Raw genomic sequence first — 11,199 nt, 5'->3', positions numbered from 1 at the left:
GCCGAGGGATCCGGCAAGAAGCATGGTGGCCAAGGAGGCCGCCCCGGCAAGGACATCCAGCAAGAGAGGCCCGCCCGGGGCCGCGACAAGAAACAAGAAGACAATGATCATGACGAGGACGACGAGTCTGGTGAGCAAGGGTTCCAGAAGGCTACGGAGGCCATGTGCGTCGATGGCAGCGCCTCGCTGCATTCCTCTCACTACCAGCTCAAGCAGTGGGCGCGTGAGATTACAGCAACAGAGCCGTCATTTGATACTTAGAAGCCGCTGAAGTGGTCCAGCATGCCCCTCATCTTTGACACCAAGGACCTCCCTAACCGCACTACCGCGGTCGGGTGTTTGCCATTGTTGGTCTCACCAACGATACGCAACCTCAGGGTGAACAAGATGTTGGTTGACGGCGGGCCGGCCTGAACCTAATCTCGCCTGTCGTGATCAAGAGGTTGCAAATCCCTGGCGGAGACCTCGAGGAAATGGGCATGTTTCAAGGGGTCGATCCGGGGAGGAGCCAGCCGAAGGGAAAGGTCACACTGCCCTTGACATTTGGAGGAGAGTTGAACTACAGGACAGAGAGGATCATCTTCGATGTGGCCAAGATCCCCTTGCCCTACAACGGGATCCTCGGCCGCCCGACACTAGCCAAGTTCATGGCGGCGTCACACTACGCCTACAACATGCTAAAGATGCCTGGGCCGTTGACCATCATCTCCTTCCCCTCTGACAAGAAGGACACGCTGATTTGCGCCGACCAACTTTACCAGGAGGCAGTTGCAGCAGCTGCCGTCAAGGCACCTGCTCCTGCCGCTGAAGCCCCGGGAGGGAAGAAGAAGCTCGACAAGACCTCTCGCACCCACTCCGGCAAGCGCACCTCCTCGGAGTGTTGTGCTACCGTCGAGGACGTGCTAGAGAGCTCTACCGACGAGAGCAAGAGATCCAGGGCCGAGCCACCGCAGACCAAGAAGGTGCCTGTCAGGGAGGTTGGCACGGGAGGGGCCTTCACCATAGGCTCCACCCTCGACAACAAATAGGAAGGCGCGCTCGTCACCTTCCTGCGGGCCAATGTCGACGTGTTTGCATGGCAAGCATCCAACATCCCCGGTGTTCCCAGGGAGGTGATTGAGCACCACCTAACTGTCTGCCCCCACGCGCGGCCCGTCAAGCAGAAGGTTAGAAAGCAGGCTCTGGAGAGGCAGGAGTTCATCATAGAGGAGATCAAGAAGTTGGAAGCGGCAAGTTTGGTGAGAGGAGTGCTCCACCTGACGTGGTTTGGCCAATCTAGTAGTGGTGCGCAAGGCGAATGGGAAGTGGAGACTGTGTATTGATTACACAGATATCAATAAGGCTTGTCCTAAGGACCCCTTTCCGTTGCCGCGCATCGACCAAATTGTTGACTCCATAGCCGAGTGTGATCTGTTATCATTCCTCGACGCCTACTCGGGCTACCATCAGATCTTCATGACAAGAGAGGATGAAGAAATGACAGCATTCATCACCCCATGTGGTATGTATTGCTTTTTACATATGCCTTTCGGGTTGAAGGGTGGTGGCTCAACGTTCGCAAGAGCAGTCCAAACTGGTTTTGAACCTCAGCTCCATAGAAATATGGAGGCATACATGGATGACATAGTGGTCAAAGCCAAGGATGGGCTGCTAACCTGCGCAAGATCAATCTCAAGCTGAACCCTGAGAAGTGTGTCTTCGGCGTTCCATCCGGCAAGCTTCTCAGGTTCTTTGTGTCGCAGTGCTGGATTGAGGCAAACCCAGACAAGATCAAGGCTATTGAGCAGATTGAGGCGCCCAAGCGGATCAAGGATGTGCGTCGGCTCACCGGCTGCGTTGCCGCCATGAGCCGATTCATCTCCTAGTCCGCCGAGCGCGCCCTTCCCTTCTTCAAAATCTTGAAGAAGGCAGGCCCAATAGAGTGGACCCCAGAAGTTGAGGCAGCATTGCAGGATCTGAAGAAATACCTTTCCTCCACGCCAATACTAGTTGCGCCTAAACAACAAGAGCCATTTGTAACGCCCACGATGCGGCTATATCTCCCACGTGTCGAGGTACGACTTGGAGGCATAACCGCATGGTGATTTTGTCACAAGAAGGGTCATCTTCACACAATCCCATGTAATGAACAAGAATGGGATAAAGAGTTGGCTTACAATCGCCACTTCACACAATACATGAATTAAACATACATCATTCAGAGTACACACATCGTCCGGCTATGGACAACCAAATGAAAAAGAAGATAACCCAACTGTTAGATCCCCGATCGTCCCAAATGGGCTCCACTACTGATCAACAATAAAAGAAACAATACAACGAATAGGATCTTCATCGAGCTCCCACTTGAGCTCGGTTGCGTCATCTGCATTGGTATTGTCGGCACCTGCAACTGTTTTGGTAGAATCTGTGAGTCACGAGGACTCACCAATCTCACACCCGCGAGATCAAGACTATTTAAGCTTATCTATAGGAGAAGGTAGTGAGGTGGAGCTGCAGCAAGCACTAAGCAAATATGGTGGCTAACATACGCAAATAAGAGAGAGAAGAGAAGCAACACAATGGTCGAGGAGCTAGAAGTCATCAAGAAGTGATCCTGAAACTACTTACGTTCAACCATAACACAAGAACCGTGTTCACTTCCCGGACTCCGTCGAAAAGAGACCATCACAGCTACACACGCGGTTGATGTATTTTAATTAAATCAAGTGTCAAGTTCTCTACAACCGGATATTAACAAATTCCCATCTGCCACATAACCGCGGGCACAACTCTCGAAAGTTTATACCCTGCAGGGGTGTCCCAACTTAGCCCATCATAAGCTCTCACGGTCAACGAAGGATATTCCTTCTCCCGGGAAGATCCGATCAGTCTCGGAATCCTGGTTACAAGACATTTCGACAATGGTAAAACAAGACCAGCAAGACCGCCCGATGCGCCAACATCCCGGTAGGAGCTGCACATATCTCGTTCTCAGGGCAACACCGGATGAGAAATCCATACAACTAAAACCAGACCTCAAGTTTGCCCGAGGTGGCGCTGCAAAGGGCTCTAGTTCGGACCAATACTTAGAGAAGTACTGCCCAGGGGGGCTAAATAAAGATGACCCTCGAGAGAGCGACTCCCAAGGGAAAAGTAGGTGGTGGTGAGGCAAATGGTAAAACCAAGGTTGGGCCTTGCTGGAGGAGTTTTATTCAAAGCGAACTGTCAACGGGGTCCCATAAATCACCCAACCGTGTTAGGGACGCAAAATCCGGGAACATAATACCGATATGATGGAGACTAGGGCGGCAAGAGTGGAACAAAACACCAGGCATAAGGCCGGGTCTTCCACCCTTTACCAAGTATATAGATGCATTAATCATATAAGAGATATTGTGATATCCCTACATAAACATAATCCAACATGGAGCAATCTTCATCTTCACCTACAACTAGCAACGCTATAAGAGGGGCTGACCAAAAGCGGTAACTTAGCCAAACAACAGTTTGCTAGGAACGAGGGTTAGAGGCTTGACATGGCAAAATGGGAGGCATGATATAGCAAGTGGTAGGTAGCGCGGCATAGCAATAGAGCGATCAACTAGCAAGCAAAGATAGAAGTGATTTCAAGGGTCTGGTCATCTTGCCTGAGATCCCGCAAGGAAGAAGAACGAGTCCATGAAGAAGACCAACGGACGAAGTCGAACGAATCCTCACAAACGCGACGTTATCGGAACTAACTCGAAGAGAAACACCGGAAAGAAGCAAACAACATGGTAAACAACCATCACATAAACATGGCATGATGCACAACCAAGTATGATGCATGTCCGGTTTAAAGAGGCATGGCATGGCAAAGTGCACAAACAATACTACAAGTTAAGTGGAGCACAATATGCAACGAGTTGCATATTGACGAAACACCACATCAATTATTTAGTTATCTCCCGTTTATGTACCCAACAAAATTTATTGTGGTTAAGCATGGCAAGAGGTGAAGCATAATAAAACTATCCATTTAGGCAAGTTTAAATGAGGCCGGAACAACAAAAAAACAATTCCGGAAAAACCCCATATGCATATTAGTAATTTAAAGCAAACAACAATTTTAAACGTTTTAAATGTTATTATCATGATGCGGAGGACATATGCAAGTTTTAAGCAATTTTATGGAAATGTTGGCATGAGCATGATACGAGGCATTTGTAACTGCGGTGGAGAAAGTGTGCCACGGCAACAAATCCGAAAATGGTGCCACAGCAACATATCGGTTCCGGGTAGCTCATGGAGATACCAGTGCAAAAGTGAGTGTGCCAGGAGCGTGTCAAGCAAGGATGGTGGGGTGTTCCCGGATACTGGGTTCCCACGAGACGGTGGCATGGCAACGAGGAGAAACATGCAAGCGACAATTTCGGACATAGTGCAAACGCGGGCATCTCATACAACATACATTCATCCACGGGCGTCGTTCCGGCGGTTATACCTTCGAAGCGTTCAAACGGGACGGATCAAGTTCGTAGTTGAAGTAGACGTTCTCGCGACGGTAGTGGAAGTAGTTGTACACGGCGACGATAGAGGTACTCGTTGGTAGTCATACATGTTTGGAGAGGAACTTGGCGCGTCCAAAATGAGCAAGGCAAAATCCCTTGATCAGTGGTGCTCGAACTTGACGAAATCCATGAACCGGTCTTGGCGTATCCTGGTCTTGGAGAGGTCTCCGAAAAGAACTTGGCGATTCGGGTCCGCTGAACGTAGATGTACAGAGCGGTGGCCTTGGGTCCACGGCAACAGGAGGTCGACGACGAGGTGGATGTCCATGGCAGCGTCGGGCAGGGCTCGAGCTCGGACTCGAGGCAGAGGGCAACCGCGAACCGCAGAGGCGTGACAACAGAGGCCGAAGGGGAGGTCGATGCCGCGGGAACGGCGGCGCAAGGACTCGTCGGATCCAGTGCGAGGAGGACAGGAGCAGGCGACCGGCGTGGCGCTCCTGGACGGGCAGGTCAGGCGCGAGGCTAGGAGGAGGGCCGACAGGGGGCGCGACGGAGCTCAGCGGGCGTGCTCCGGCGGAGATGCTTGAGCGGGGGCGGACCTGCTGGGCTCCGGTGGCGCGGATCCACGAGGACGAGGTGGAGGTGCGGGATGAGGGAGCGAGTGAGAGGAGGGAGGAGCGTAGGGATCTCCTCTCCCTGGTGCGATGCGTGTGTGAGTGTGGCGGCGGCACGGGAACGAGAGGGGGAGATCGATGGAGAGGGCGCTGCAATGGAGGCGTGCGGGATCGAGGGGAAGAGAGAAGACAAACGAGAGGAGGCGGCTGGCAGAGGGAGAGATCAACAGGAGGGGGTCGGGCTAGGGTTATGGGGGAGTGAGCCTTGGAGCCGGCCCAGTAGAGAGGGGGCTTGGTTGAATTAATGGGCCGGCTTGGTGGGAGGTCCAAGTGGCTAGGTAGGCTGAGCTCCTCTCTCTCTCTCCCATTCTTTTTCCATTTAAAACAAAACGGAAAAAGAGAAAGAAAACAAAAAGAGAAGGTAGGGGTGGAATATGGGCATGGGGATAATTTTCACGGACTCGTAAAAATGTGCATGGTCCACGAAAAAATAGGAGAGGCATGATTGAAAGATGTAATTCAAACTCATTTGAATTTAATTCAAATGGGTTTGAACCAGGACTTGGTTTTAGAAGTGTCCAAAAATGGTAAGGATTTTTGGTGGAGCTCTGGAATATGATGAAAGAATATATGGCAAGGTTGGAGACCAAGAATTAAGATAACAAAGGCATTGGGATAATTTGCAAGTGTGTTATGGTGATTTCCAAATTAAAGAAATATTTAATATAGCTCCCTAATATTGGGAGGATATGTTATAGAGAGAAGTCACCCTTCCCTCGATTTAAATAGATCAACCATCTATGCAATTTATTAGTTGAGTTGAGATGCAAAGATTAATGACATGATGGCATGATGACATGATGCAATGCAAAAATAAAAGAGAAAGCACAAAATAAAACACATGGTGACCACGAAAATATGGAAGTCTTCTGAAGCGTGGGTCTCGGGGCGTCACAACACTCCTCCACTTACAAGAGATCTCATCCCGAGATCTAAGGATGGAGTCAGAGAGAAACGGAAGAGGAACAGGTAAAACAAAGTTGCTTCTTTGACAAACAAGTGAAACCACGAGCCTTGGGAGGTTGAACAAATCGAAAGAAAGAATACAATGGAGGTGAACGAGATTGCAAACATTGTGTTAGCAGAGAAGAACAAAGAACATGATGAGAACCAAGAGCTTAGGGGACAAGATAGATTTTGAAGCCACTCCGGTTAAAACAAGATAGAGTAGGATTAAGAATGATATAATTTGGACAGCACTCCGACTGAAAATGGAAGGAATTAACATGAACTTGAGAAGATGGGATGATACTTGACGAAATCAACAACACACAGCCTCCGGAACTATTGAAAAATGGCACAAGGGGTAAGAAAGATTTCAGACCGCACTCTCGTTGAGGAAGGAGGCAAAACTTGATAAGATGAGAGAGCTCGAATGAAAACACGACACTCCGGTTAAATGGATACGCAAGGAAAAGAACATGATCTCCAAAATGAGATGATGGGTCGAAGAAAACATCACAATGCCCTCGGGACAAAGAGTACAAGCTAGATCGTTGGAAAGAAAAGAACAAAGAAGAAAAGACAACTTCTACCACAATTGAATTTGCAAAGCATCCTTCCAAGAAGGTTACAGCGTAGTTGTTGGAAAAACCAACGACGAAAAGAATAAGCTTGTTGTGGGCTTATGGAAAAACATCCCAAAACTTGAGGTGAAAATCTACCACTAACAGAAATAGTTGATTGGATTGAGACCAACAAGGAGATGAAAGCTTCTTCACCAAGATGAGAAGGAGAAAATTGGATCATTGATAAGCACCACAAATAGCTGCATTCCTTAGGGAAGGCTGTAGGTGAAATATAACCCAATATAACTCCAACAAAAGATTGATTGGTTGAAAATATCTCTTGACGAAGATAAAATGATGGATTTAAATATGTCACTCTTGAAAAATTGTGAATCATGAAACACGAAGGGAAATTATCAAGAATGATATAACACCACCTCAAAAGATAAGGCAGGAAGAATTGCACTTCGGATGCAAGATGAAGAATGCTTGAACTCCTCAAAACAAATCATGTGTTGAGCACCATGTTTATTTTAGAGTATTGCTTGGCGGAATTGAAGAATGAAAGGAATCCTTGATGAACCACCGTGTAGAGCCTCCATGGAGAGCTCCGGTAAAACAAGGATGATAGAAAAAGAGAGAAGTTGAAAACACAAGGCGAAGCCTTGCGATGATTTAGATGGAGCTTCGCGACGAGATAATGCGGAACACTTGGAACTCCGAAAAAGAAAAGTTGACACACATGAAACCGAGAAAAATGACATGACGAACCACTCTAGAAAGAAGAAATTAGATCACTTGGATGAAACAAGAATAAGAATTATGTTATGCGTATCCTTCACCAATTTAGATTGATGGCAAGCAACGTATTTGGCATACTACTTCTTCTCATTGAAAAAGGATTGAAGAGAGATATTGCTCAACTTTGGAAGGTCTTCAACAAACCACCGGTAGGATTTGGGACGAACGAATGAATTGATACGGTAACAAAGGAAGAGGAATCTTGAACGAACCACCGTAAGAACTGAAAATGAAACTAGCAAAGGCGCAATTCAGCGGGAAGAATTTGAAAATGAATGAAGATACTTGAGGGGATATAGGTACAAGTGAATGAATAGATGACTAGCTGATTAGAGAATACTTGAATGATGCACCGGTAAGATTTGGAGAACGAGAGCTGAAAGCTTGAATGAATAATTCTGAGATGATGGGCTCCGGAGAATCAAAATGAAAAGACTCCTGAATTGCTCCGGATGGGTGAAAAGACTTATCGCAATTGAAAACAATTATGAGAGGATGGCATCAAACAAGAACCATGAATCTTCAAGAGAATGGACAAGATTTAAGGGAAACTCTTCTTCAGTCTTCAAAATCCGAGAACAACGACGAGAAACCACCATGAATTGTTGAGATACTCCGGGATGAAAATTAGAAAGGTTGAACCCATGATGAAAAGAATTTAAAAGCGATCTTGGAGAAGGAATATGACTGATGATACTTCATTCTTACATCAAACTTCGAAAAGAATTTGGGAATAGCTCCGGGAAAATTAGAAGAGTCAGGTAAGATCCTGGGAAAAGACCTGTGGGTTAGGGCCCACTCAAAAGAAACACCTTCGAACGATTACTTGAAAGGGAGATTACACCGGTTGATTTAAATGGCTTGAATGAGATAACATCCCCAAAAGAACTTGAGCGAATTGAGAATGGAAACTTGAATCTTCTGAGATATCTTCATCACTCTGGAACAATTGAATAGCGAGAAGTGGATGATTAAGAGGTGCAACAGCATAAGAAAGCATTTGAAATGAGAAAAGGAATACGATCAACACTGAAATCTTGAATTGAATCCACCGGAGAAGAAAAAGAACGAAGAATAATAAACTTGAAGCTCCGTTAGTATCTTCATGGGAAATCACCGGATAAGAACATTGAAAGAAAAGAATGAAGAGATTTCGCCTCAATAAAAATGATACTTGATTAAGAAATCCGAGTCCTTGAAGAAAAGGGTGGGAGGGTTGGAAAACAAAAGCAACTTGGGTCGGATGAAACAAACACCATTGAGAAAAAGCTTAGAATTGATCTTGCGAATGTTGGAATGATCGGATTTACTTGAAGAGAAGCACACTGGTTGGAAAGGATTGAAAAGACAACCTTGATGAACAAGAAGGATTAGCATCCACATAGAAATATGAGAACACCGCTTAGAATAAGGTATGGAATCCACATTTGACTTTGACACAACTCGAATACCACAACTTAAAACAAAACAAAAGATTTGGCTTGCAGAATAAGCCGGAAACAAACATATGATAGATCCCATATCGTATCATGTGTCTGTTGGAAAGAATTCCTACGTGATACTTGAATTCCCACTTATAAACTCCCGAAACTTTCTGGTTATGCAATCAGGTGTTGGGGATACAGGGGAAGCATAATATCTCACCCAAACTAACAAATCCTACATCCAGCCGTATCCATCCTTCAACACATAACCAAGAAACCTTCGGAAATCGTTTACCTCAACCTTCGAAAAGCATCTGTTATACGAGCTATGGCAATACTCCCGAACTCCCGCCCCAGTACTGGTGGCATCGAGGTTATCTCACCAACAACTACATAAAAGAGATTTTCGATGTCGGCGAAACTCCGGTATTCCAGAACTACAACGATAAAATTGTGACGACAACACCTCGAAGCTCAACTCCCCGGGACACTGCCACAACCCCTAAATGTCTGGAGGCACCAAGAACAATGTTCTCTTCACAAAATCATCGGAATGATTCCAAGATACTCGCGTGATCCTAAAAACAATTTAGTGAAATTTGAGGAGAGGAAAGTCAAAACTTGTACGTCAGGAGACCTCACCAGAGCGACGAAGGGACTGAGGAGTAAAAAGAATCCTACTCTCTGATATATATAATCCTAAGACTCAAAACATTTTTTTTCTAGACTCAACAACGCGAGCGATTCGATCAAGCAGGGGGCTCCTAAGTCAGGGATGGCTCTGATTACCAACTTGTAACGCCCATGATGTGGCTATATCTCCCATGTGTCGAGGCACGACTTGGAGGCATAACCGCATGGTGATTTTGTCGCAAGAAGGGTCATCTTCACACAATCCCATGTAATGAACAAGAATGGGATAAAGAGTTGGCTTACAATCGCCACTTCACACAATACATGAATTAAACATACATCATTCAGACTACACACATCGTCCGACTACAGACAACCAAATGAAAAAGAACATAACCCAACTGTTAGAGCCCCGATCGTCCCAACTGGGCTCCACTACTGATCAACAATAAAAGAAACAACACAACGAACACGATCTTCATCGAGCTCCCACTTGAGCTCGGTTGTGTCATCTGCATTGGTATCGTTGGCACCTGCAACTGTTTTGGTAGAATCTGTGAGTCACGAGGACTCAGCAATCTCACACCCACGAGATCAAGACTATTTAAGCTTATGGGTAGGAGAAGGTAGTGAGGTGGAGCTGCAGCAAGCACTAAGTAAATATGGTGGCTAACATACGCAAATAAGAGCGATAAGAGAAGCAACGCAACGGTCGAGAAGCTAAAGTGATCAAGAAGTGATCCTGAAACTACTTATGTTCAACCATAACGCAAGAACCGTGTTCACTTCCCGGACTGCGCCGAAAAGAGACCATCACGGCTACACACGTGGTTGATGTATTTTAATTAAGTCAAGTGTCAAGTTCTCCACAACCGGATATTAACAAATTCCCATCTGCCACATAACCACGGGCACGGCTCTCGAAAGTTTATAACCTGCAGGGGTGTCCCAACTTAGCCCATCATAAGCTCTCATGGTCAACGAAGGATATTCCTTCTCTCGGGAAGATTTGATCAGTCTCGGAATCCCAGTTACAAGACATTTCGATAATGGTAAAACAAGACCAGCAAGACCGCCCGATGCGCCGACATCCCGATAGGAGCTGCACATATCTCATTCTCAGGGCAACACCGGATGAGCAATTCATACAACTAAAACCAGAGCTCAAGTTTCCCCGAGGTGGCGCTGCAAAGGGCTTTAGTTCTGACCAATACTTAGAGAAGTACTGACCCAGGGGGGCTAAATAAAGATGACCCTCGAGAGAGCGACTCCCAAGGGAAAAGTAGGTGGTGGTGAGGCAAATGGTAAAACCATGGTTGGGCCTTGCTGGAGCATTTTTATTCAAAGCGAACTGTCAAGGGGGTCCCATAAATCACCCAACCGCGTTAGGGACGCAAAATCCGGGAACATAATACCAATATGACGGAAACTAGGGCGGCAACAGTGGAACAAAACACCAGGCTTAAGGTCGAGCCTTCCACCCTTTACCTAGTATATAGATGCATTAATAATATAAGAGATATTGTGATATCCCAACATAAACATAATCCAACATGGAGCAATCTTCATCTTCACCTACAACTAGCAACGCTATAAGAGGGGCTGAGCAAAAGCGGTAACATAGGCAAACAACGGTTTGCTAGGAACGAGGGTTAGAGGCTTGACATGGCAAAATGGGAGGCATGAT

The sequence above is a fragment of the Triticum aestivum genome, chromosome 5A (assembly GCF_018294505.1).
Source record: "Triticum aestivum cultivar Chinese Spring chromosome 5A, IWGSC CS RefSeq v2.1, whole genome shotgun sequence".
Classification (NCBI taxonomy): Eukaryota; Viridiplantae; Streptophyta; class Magnoliopsida; order Poales; family Poaceae; genus Triticum; species Triticum aestivum.
Note: the sequence above shows the minus strand (reverse complement) of the source record.